The sequence below is a fragment of the Phoenix dactylifera genome, chromosome 1 (genome assembly GCF_051530095.1).
Source record: "Phoenix dactylifera cultivar Ajwa chromosome 1, Ajwa_hap1_PhDact_Kaust_v1.1, whole genome shotgun sequence".
NCBI classification, from domain to species: Eukaryota; Viridiplantae; Streptophyta; class Magnoliopsida; order Arecales; family Arecaceae; genus Phoenix; species Phoenix dactylifera.
Window position 1 is genome coordinate 6,854,698 of NC_143190.1, and position 9,763 is coordinate 6,864,460.

Sequence of the window (9,763 nt, forward strand, 5' to 3'; positions counted from 1 at the left end):
ATAATGAGCTCGACGGTCCAGTAAGTAATGAATACCCTAACTAGATAATTAATGTACTAAAATAAGATACAATAGTAAAACATAATTTACGACAAATCAGTGTAAAGACAACTAATTTTGTTTCAAAATACAAATACATTAGAATCCATATTTTTCAAATATTCATATACGTAATCATAAATCTAATTCGAAACAAATCATAATCAACTCAACAACCATTAACTAAGGCATACTTATACCCTCTAATTAGACCAGAAATAGAATCGCACTTATACCCTACGAAGTGGGACAAAATACTGCACTTATACCTTATAGAGTGGATCAGAATACCATATTTATACTATGTGGTGGGGTCACAAGCAGAATCAATAAGCACAATAATAGTTAAAGTACTAATGCATAACCTCTAATTAGTAAAGTCCAATATATAGTCAGGCTGAGAGTTCAAATCTAACACATATCAAAGTTCTTTTTACAATATAGCATTTATATCATAATCCAATCAAAATATGCATGTATGATGTAACATCAGTAAATAATATAACAACGATTCTAAAAATATTACTCCAAATTATATTTCTATTTTCAATTCAAAACACTATCTCATACAATTTAGAAATCATGTATGAATCAGTTAACAATTTGTTTGATATAAAAATAATATATTATAAATAAAAATTTAGAAAAGGTGACCATTACTTATCTTGCACAAACAACGAGCAGACAATCCAACTAATCCTTAAATCCTCCTTCAGAACCTAATATTCGAAATTGCATTATCATTTTATTATAATTTAATCATAATTGATTTAAGAATAAAAATTTTAAGTTTTGAGACCCTTATAGGGCTGACTAAACGGAAGTGTCCAACATCCCGGTCTGTTCGATCAAGGCAAATTTCATCCGATCATGCTCAACTAGGATATAGGTGGTTCAATAGAAATCGAGAGTGGCCAAAGTAGGGGTAGGCACACTTCCTAATGACCATAGATCAGGACCCTTTATCAAGATCGATCCAAAAATCACTAAGAGGTATACTTACAAGGTCCAACAATCCTAGAGAGAGAAAGTCCAGGTAGAGAGAGAAACAAGGAAGAGAATAAGAGAGAGAAAGTGGGAAGAGAGGAGAGAAAGAAAAAAGGGCTGAAATAAGAGAGAAATTAAACTCTCTCTTTCTATCTCTATTATAATTTTTTTAGCGAAATAGGGGAACTTGTTCCCCCATTAGAACCGGAACCAAAGTTCAATGGTTGTGGTGGTGTTTGCCGGCAGGAGGATCGACGGTTGGGCCACCATAAATGGCGGCCGATGGCGGAGAGATCAACCGAAATGTTCAAAATAGGGCTTCAGTTGAAATTCAAGAACGACAAATTCCGGCGGCCAAGACTCTGACCATGGTCACCAACCATTGCAGAAGGTCGAAGGAAGGCAACGATGACAAGCGCTAGCAGCTAAAATAGCCCGAAAAAGAAAGAAGAAGAGGTGGTATCTGAAAATAGAAAAGATAGGTCATCGCTCTTCCTTGTTAAAATCCGGCAATTATTAGTTAGAGTCGAGCTTCCCAAAGGTCATAAAAGAGAGAGAAAAGAGTTAACTAGAGATTGTCAGGTTCTTACATGGCTTCTAGCAACAATTTGCAGTGATGACAACATCGATGGCGGCTGGCATTTGGAAAGAAAATCGAAGAATTCAAACAACGGCTTCAATCGGGGACTTGTGATCTCCGATGTAGTGAAAGAGGGATGAGGGGAACCTATAAATAAAGCTCGGTTGCGACTGGAATTCAACCTGAAGCTGGATTCCGTCTGACAAACTGAGGAAGCAAACTCCCATCTGGAGTCTCTTCCCTCCTCACACGCATGCGGCACGTGCATTTTTTTTCTTTGCTTTTCTTTCTGTTGGGCCAAATCCTCCAGGCCCAATACTTTGGCAAGTCAAATGGACTGGCCCATATACAAGGTATTACAATGGATAATGGGGATCAAGGATATATCTTAGAAATTAGCCCAAGATCCTGATTTATCTCGATATATGAAATTTACCGGTATAATTATGGAAAATTTGATCTATTTTTTTTTTTTATCTCAGTTGATATTATATTAACCAATAAATTTCAAAGCTCATATCTAGCAACAGTTTTAGACTATTATATCGGTTGAAATTTTAATTTCTGAATGAAATATATCAGTTGCTATCTCGACGCATCTTGAACGTTTTCAATTTTTTTCTTAGTTGACATATATCCTCATACTGTACGTTACGTTCTCCAACTATAGCTGATATCTCATCTTTAAGAAGAATTGGACCAAACTCCTAGATGCTATCGGAGCGAGAAGGAAAACTTTGTACAAAGCAAAATTACAAGCATTATGCTGCAATAAATAGCAACAAACAAGTATATGAATCATTCATGCTATGAATAAAAAATCCTCTCGATTGTGTAGTGGTCTTCGGAGGTACAAGAACAATGCAAAAATAGTATTTATGAAAAACAAGGTTGATTCATCCAAATTCCACATGTGGGGCTCTGCATGAAGATACATGGCAACCCCTAATAATGATCATATATACTAATCTCAATTTTAAAAATCACTTAATAGGATTTTATATTATCTTATTTGTTTTTGACATGATTAGTATTACTTGCTTGGAGTTTAGCAACAATTAAGCTTGAGTGAAGGGTAGTAACTGGATACAGCGGTGGCAACAATGATTTCCTAGTCTTCCCTTGTCATAGCATTACTCATTATATATTAAAATAGATATTAAATATATTGATGTGGTGCACATGATGAAAAAAAAGAAAAGAAAAATAGTCAAGATCTTAATCAAATTCAAAATTGAGAACTACATTCTTATTATGGCTTTGTGCATGTTGCTTCGCAGTTAGACTGGTTCACTAGCTGAGTGATGATGGAACTAGTTCAACTAATAACCTTTCCTCCAAAATAGTCATAGTTTGATCATCAAATATTTTAGTTAAGATTTCGCTCAATTGGAACTAGAGATGAATTAGTCACAGAAAACCAGACTATAACCCTTCACACATAAGGTTTTCAATCACTATATTATGATCTAGTTTGATATTAGTATACTAATGGCATGTTTCTTGCCATGGAAATTTCCTAGCTGAGAAGGTTATATAGCAGTGCATTAATACCTGCTCATGGATTGCCAACAAATGCCATATCTATTACCCCTTAGGTCTATCTTGCAATCATAAGGCCCATCAATTCCCATCATGAAGCATTCTTTTAAGGCCTGTTTGATTGGCATCCGCGCTCAAATCGGCCCAAGATAGCCCACTTGAGACATTTGGTTGGTCCAAAGTGAAGCTGTAATGAGTTCCCACACTGGACCTATTTATGTGGCCTGAAACGGCTTTGGCCCAGGACCTATTTTAGCAAAGTGGCTCCTGCTCAGCCCATTTATAGCAAACCAAATGAGCCCTTGGTCCTTGTTTTAACTCTGACTTGCCCTGACCCATTCCCACTAATCTTGATATAGACTCCTCAGAATCGTTCCTCTTAGGATCTCGATCATGGAAAAATTCAAAATTTTTCTGTATCCTTGTTCATTTGTTGGAAAACATTCCTACTATTCATCTTACAAGATTGTGCAAGCAATAAGTTGAAACAAAGAAGGAAATAGAGGAGCTTAAAAAAAAAAATGCTGCATGTAGAATAATAGAGGAGCTTCATCAGATGGGAGGAGATGCAAAGATTAGAAGAGTTAGCGAGGTATAAGTAATCCAGCAGGAGCATCGAGAGGTTTAAAAAACATGGTAGAAGCAACGGTGGTAGGGCATTTTGAGGAATAAGTCTCATCTTAGTGGTTATACCATTCTGATTGCAGCTAGAGGTTCTAGGTCCAAATCTTGAATATAATAAAAAAAATTCAAATCATTGTCAACACACTTATATAGTTTTTAGAATAGGAAAAATATAAATAATTATATATATATATATTTTAAATAATAGGTGATAACATTGAAATTTGTTGTTTTAATAAAACAGTGAATAATACTAGCAAAATTAACATCATGGATATTGCCAATGTACATTTATATAATATTTTAGGGGTCTTGTTTGCTAATTTCAATTATTTTTAACCAACCATCCATTTAAAATGAATGGGCATTCTTTCTCTCAAAAATGGTCTAAAAATTTTACTAAATTGCCAGTGGTACCAAAGAAAGTGGGAATGTTGTAATTTGTCTCAATATGGAAGACTTTTTTCAATTGAGGGGACCATGATCACTCCAAATCCCATGAACTGTGTTCAATACCTCAAGGATAGTTTCAACCCCTTCATTTTAATCCACATGTTTCCACTTTCACTACTCAAATATACCCAAGCATTCTTACTCTCATACCATCAACATGTCTGATATCCATGCAATACCTGTTTTGTTACTTAGAGGACACTCTAGAATCAGGACTATAGTATTACCACCCACTTATTTTTGATGCCAGAGAGAACACCATCTTGGTGATGAATTAGGTCTTTCTCTAAATCATCTTTACTTTGTTTTACGGGAACCTAAACATTTCTTACTCGGAAAATATGCTTATAATCTTGATAGGATTTGCAATTGTTCCTCGAATTCTTTTAACATCAATTGGCTATCCATACATACGAAGCTTTTCCTTGATCATTTTAGTCTACTTCATGTAAATCTGCCTAGAACTAAATAAAGATTATGCCATATTTAGTCATGCTAAGAATGTTATAGAACTAAATAAAGAATATCAAATTGGATCCGTCCTGCTTGTTGGGGGCATAATTCATAACTGCAGCTCCAGTTAATAAAAAAAAGGTGGCAACAATTTTAATTTGTTTTTATTTTTTACAAAAATTGTTTTTTTTAGAGCAAAAAGAACAAATGAATTGAAATGGTACCAGTATGAAGATTTTGCGAAAATGGATCAAGTTTAAGTTTCTGCAATAAAGATTTACTATTAACCTCGTCGAACCAATATAACCTTGTGCTCTTATGACTGCTATAAGAACATTTTGAATATGAATTGATACATATTGTACATGTGCATCCATTACCAATGTGTGCACCCAATGTTGAAAGAAAAAGTGTATTCATTTAGGAACAGAAGAATAATGGCTTGGTAAAAGATTCAAAACAGACAATTCCGGCAATTAAACATATAAATAAATGTAGCCTGCCTGTATCTGCAAAAATGAACACAAGAGTACTCTTTCCTAACCTGAGGACAGGAATCATCTTAAGACTTCACCTGTAGTTCTTCAGGTTTCCTTGCCCCATAAATAATTCCAAGGTCATCTTTATGGTCTATGAAAGAAACCTTTTTATTTTTCTGGATGGGGTCGTACTTCTAATGTATACAGATCCAAATGCCATCTGTTTGAAGAAAACAGTCCTCTTGACAAGTCCAGCCAATCACTTTAAGGTTATGCCTAGTAGAGCAGCCAGCAAGGCCACTTTATTTTTTTAAGCCCAGATATCGAGGTCCAAGTTCCTCAAGAGTCTGGGTCAAATGCCAAAGCTGCCATTCTTCTTTTCCTCCATTCACCACAATGCCAATCAAATTATTCTCTCTTCTTTAGATGTGCTATAATTGTGAGCATAATAATACTGTAGAGGAGCCCATCTAGATGCCAACTTTTAGACTAAACCCCTAAACTGTACAGCAATTACAGGAAAAGAATAAAAGAGCAAGTTGGAAAGCACTCAAAGAAGCATGATGCAAAAGGGACTACAGGTCTACCGCTCAATTGCACTGAGATTGGTTCTCAGCTCCACTCCCAAAGAGAAAAGTGATGCTTCTCACCTTCCACTAAACATATGCACCCATGATCACAGATGCTGATAGATGAGTAAGCCACAGTTTAAACTGTTCCTCTATATTACAGCTGTACAAATCCACCATTTAAGGGATATATCCCAGGTATATCTCAGCCACCATGTATAAATCCACTATTACTATGTATCCCATATCTTAGCCACCATTTAAAGGATATATTATAGCCATACAAATAGCACAGCTCATCAAATCGAACCTCTATATATAAATTTATCATTACTGTATATCCCATATCTCAATCATCATTAAAGAAATCCTTGTTCTCTAGAGTTGTGTATATATGTTGTACGCTTTTCTTTATGAAATATATAGAGAAAACATTTCTCCTCAATTTTTCGTCTCTGTCGTAGTTTCTCTAACACCCTATAAGATCGGATAATCTCGATAGATGAGTAGCCTTAAAAGATTTGAAGAGATGTTGTGGTCTCTAAGGAAACAAGAAGTGGGAAAACCTAGAGTTTCGGCACTCTAGAGGAATGGTATCAGAAACTTATCTCCTCTTTCTTCAACACAGGCAAACCTTACGCTTACGCCACCTTTTTGCTTAGGAAATGAGGAACTGAGAAAATAAAATGGAAGGCCTTAGACGACACACCATAAATGGACATGAGCTATAAGCAAGCACATGAGAACAAAGAGGAAGCGAAGAAACGGTAAACGCCTCGATTAGAGAAAAATCCCCCAAGGTGGAGACTTTTCCCGGACATGCTCCCATTGAAAAAATTAAGTCTACTCCGTCGCACGGTTATTTTTTTGTGGTTGCCTTGTGATCTGGAAAATGAGAAGATGGGTAGATATCCAAATATTCTAGCATTGAAACTTCACAAGAGGCACACTTCACCATGCAAGAGTATCAAGGAGGAAAAAAAAAAAAAAAACTTGCAAGTCCCTCTCTCTGTATATAAAATTATAACAAACTAACTCCATTTAGATCTGATTAAATTTAGTTTGGACGATAGAAATCTCACATCCAACTACCTATAGATTGCTTATGAATAAAAAATCATATAAATTGGAAAGGCCTAACCTATGCATTAAATGGTCCAAAATGGACAGCCTAAATAACACCAAATTACATATATTTTTATTACTTAATGTATAGGGCAAAGCGACTAAATTATATAATTTTTAGTATATAAGTAATTTAGAGATAATATATTATATCTAATGATACGGATCACTTTTATTGTCCAATATAGACTTGATCAGATCTGAATGAATGTCGGTTCGAGTGTAGCAAAGTCTAGCTTTCTTTCTCTTTCTCTCTCTTTATATATATTGATTCATTGAATTGACTTATTTGAGTTAATAAATTAGTAGAGGATTGGGCTGAGTCCCAATCACAAGTTTTTCAGATGTAATATACTTCCCACTAGAGGGTGCAACACCTAAATTTTTGAAGTACCAGTGTCCATGTAAATCCCTTTTGAGATATTTTCACTCGTATCTGACATATAATACAAGTCTTCTTGAGGCCCAAAAAAATGAAAAAATATGTAAGCATAACCAGTCGGCATCTTCCAGCTAATTAGTAGGTAAAGTGGAGAGAACCAGTTGCAAGTCAAAAGGAAATCGCTTGCTCCTTCACAAAACACACCCAAATACGCAGTCAAAATAAATTATAATTTGTTCTCCAGGCCCTTGCAAGCTCATGATTTTCACTCCACAACTTTTATCATGCCTTCACCTTCGCATGAGCATAAAAAAGGAATCAAATTATTTCAATGCAAAATCAGTTTATAAAATTTTAGATAGTTTTTACTAATTCCATCCAAGATTATATGCTCTCTTTCAGGAGACCAAGCCTATATATGCTTTAACTTTGGAAGTATAATTGCAAGATAATGTGTCTCATTTCTTGGAATCTTCACAATTGCGTGTACGTAACTGAAGTTTTGAACTATGTGGCCCACTATTAAAACACACGTTTTGAAAAGCAACGTAGCAATTGTTTAAGCTACAGTGATTTGCTAAGACCAAGAATGCTCTTTATATATTTGAGTCCTTGCATAAGCCAAGGCGGAGAACTTCTAAATGTCACGTTGACACAAAAAAATGAAGTACAAAAGAGAAAATAAATAGTCTCTGGGAAGTTGATGGAAATGAATATCAAAACTTGATAATGGGATATGCTGTCTTCATCGAGAAAAAAAAAGATAACGAGATCTGCCGCGTGACAACATTGACTGGTCACTGGTTCACAAGAAGTAGGTCATTCCGAAAATCATATACAAGTCATTTTACTGTATTATATTAGATATCGAATGGTCTTCCGTCGAAAACTCTTCAACAAATTTTTTTTTTCCATCTTTGCCGTTTCAGATCAAATCTAATGTTGAAGTGAAAGTCTGAGCATGATTTTCTTTTTCCAACACTATATCAGAAGTAAAGCCGTCGCCATCCAAGCACATCGACTACCATATGGTCTCGGAACATTACAACTTTCTGCCGATTTCTACGATCGAAACAATCGATTGTCAAGTTCTCCAATGATTCAGTTAGCTTGGTGCCTAAATCAAATTAACTTTTAGTGGCAACCAGACTCATCTATCTCTCTCTCTCTCTCTCTCTCTAGAGAAGAATAGGTCACTTGGTTAAGAGAGAAGAATTTTATTCATCGATCAATGTCTAGATTATGTACTTGAAAAGATGGAAAAGAGCACTGAAGTTAGCCTACACCTCATTTGCATATACATACAATGTAGTGGTGAAAGTGTTGGAGTATTTCAAAATTACAAGTCTACCATTCTTTTGTTTTTTGTCTAGTGTACTTTCTTTAGTCCCACATTGAAAAGAGATGAAACTCAAAAGTTCTTTATATAATCTTCAAAATTGGTTTGTTTGAATTTAAATTTTATAACTTTTTGTGTCTCTTGGTAAAACATCGTGTCTTTTAAATAAACGCCTCTTTTTTCTCTACTCTATATTCGATCCGAGGACTATAAGAAGTAAATCTTATCTCTTTCTTCTCTTCATACTTTCTCTGTTTTTTGTGTTCCTGAGCGATTATGGGCTGTTTGCTAGCGTCACTGCACCTGCGAGTATATGTTTGGAGTGATCCGGTTGTTGTATTCCGAAGGATAGGCCGTCATTACCTGCTACACCGAGATTTATTCTTCGAGAGGCGCGATCTATTCTTAAGGACAGTGATATCACGCCTCAATCGATAAGTTTTTTCTTACCGTCTATTATTTTAGTAACAAAAAGAACATGCCTTTCCAACGGTCAAATTGCTTTGGTACTCGTTTGCATATTATGATGCAAAAATTGGACTGCCCCCAGCTGTATTTTGTTTCAAGTATCAGAGCTACTTTTGTACATGGGAAACGTAAAAAATGGGTCAAACGTTTGTCCCAAGGCTAGAGAAGGCTTCTTCCTTGGATGGATGAATAAACTTGCCTACCTCCTTCCAAGTATGCGCTGACCTACACAACTTCTCCCATCTCAAAAGATCCTCACCAACAACAGGTGACTTAAATATCTGACACTCCACCAAGCTTGTATTTTTCCGAAGAAAAGAATAGAACTATGTTTGTTAACTCATCAATGCCGAAGGGAATAGGAAAAAATAAAGTTGGCATATGATATATAATTGTGATGGAAGGTATTCCACAGTTGAAACTGACTTATATGCTTTAATTATACTGTGATTTCGAGTAGTTGGGTTAAAAAATGACCATAATTGCATGGATGATAGTGATAAAAATAAATGATCCAATGAGATGGGATAGGAATGAAGGTCCTGTATTAGCTTCCAATTTATTGCTGATTGGGTGTTTCAGTGCTAATTAATTCAACTAGATGTGTCACTTTTGACTCATAGAAATTTATATACTTGTAACCAAGTGAAAATGACCAATGAAGGACCTTGGATTAGAAGAACTAGAAAACAAATTTTACTTTCAGCTTTTAAAGACAGATTG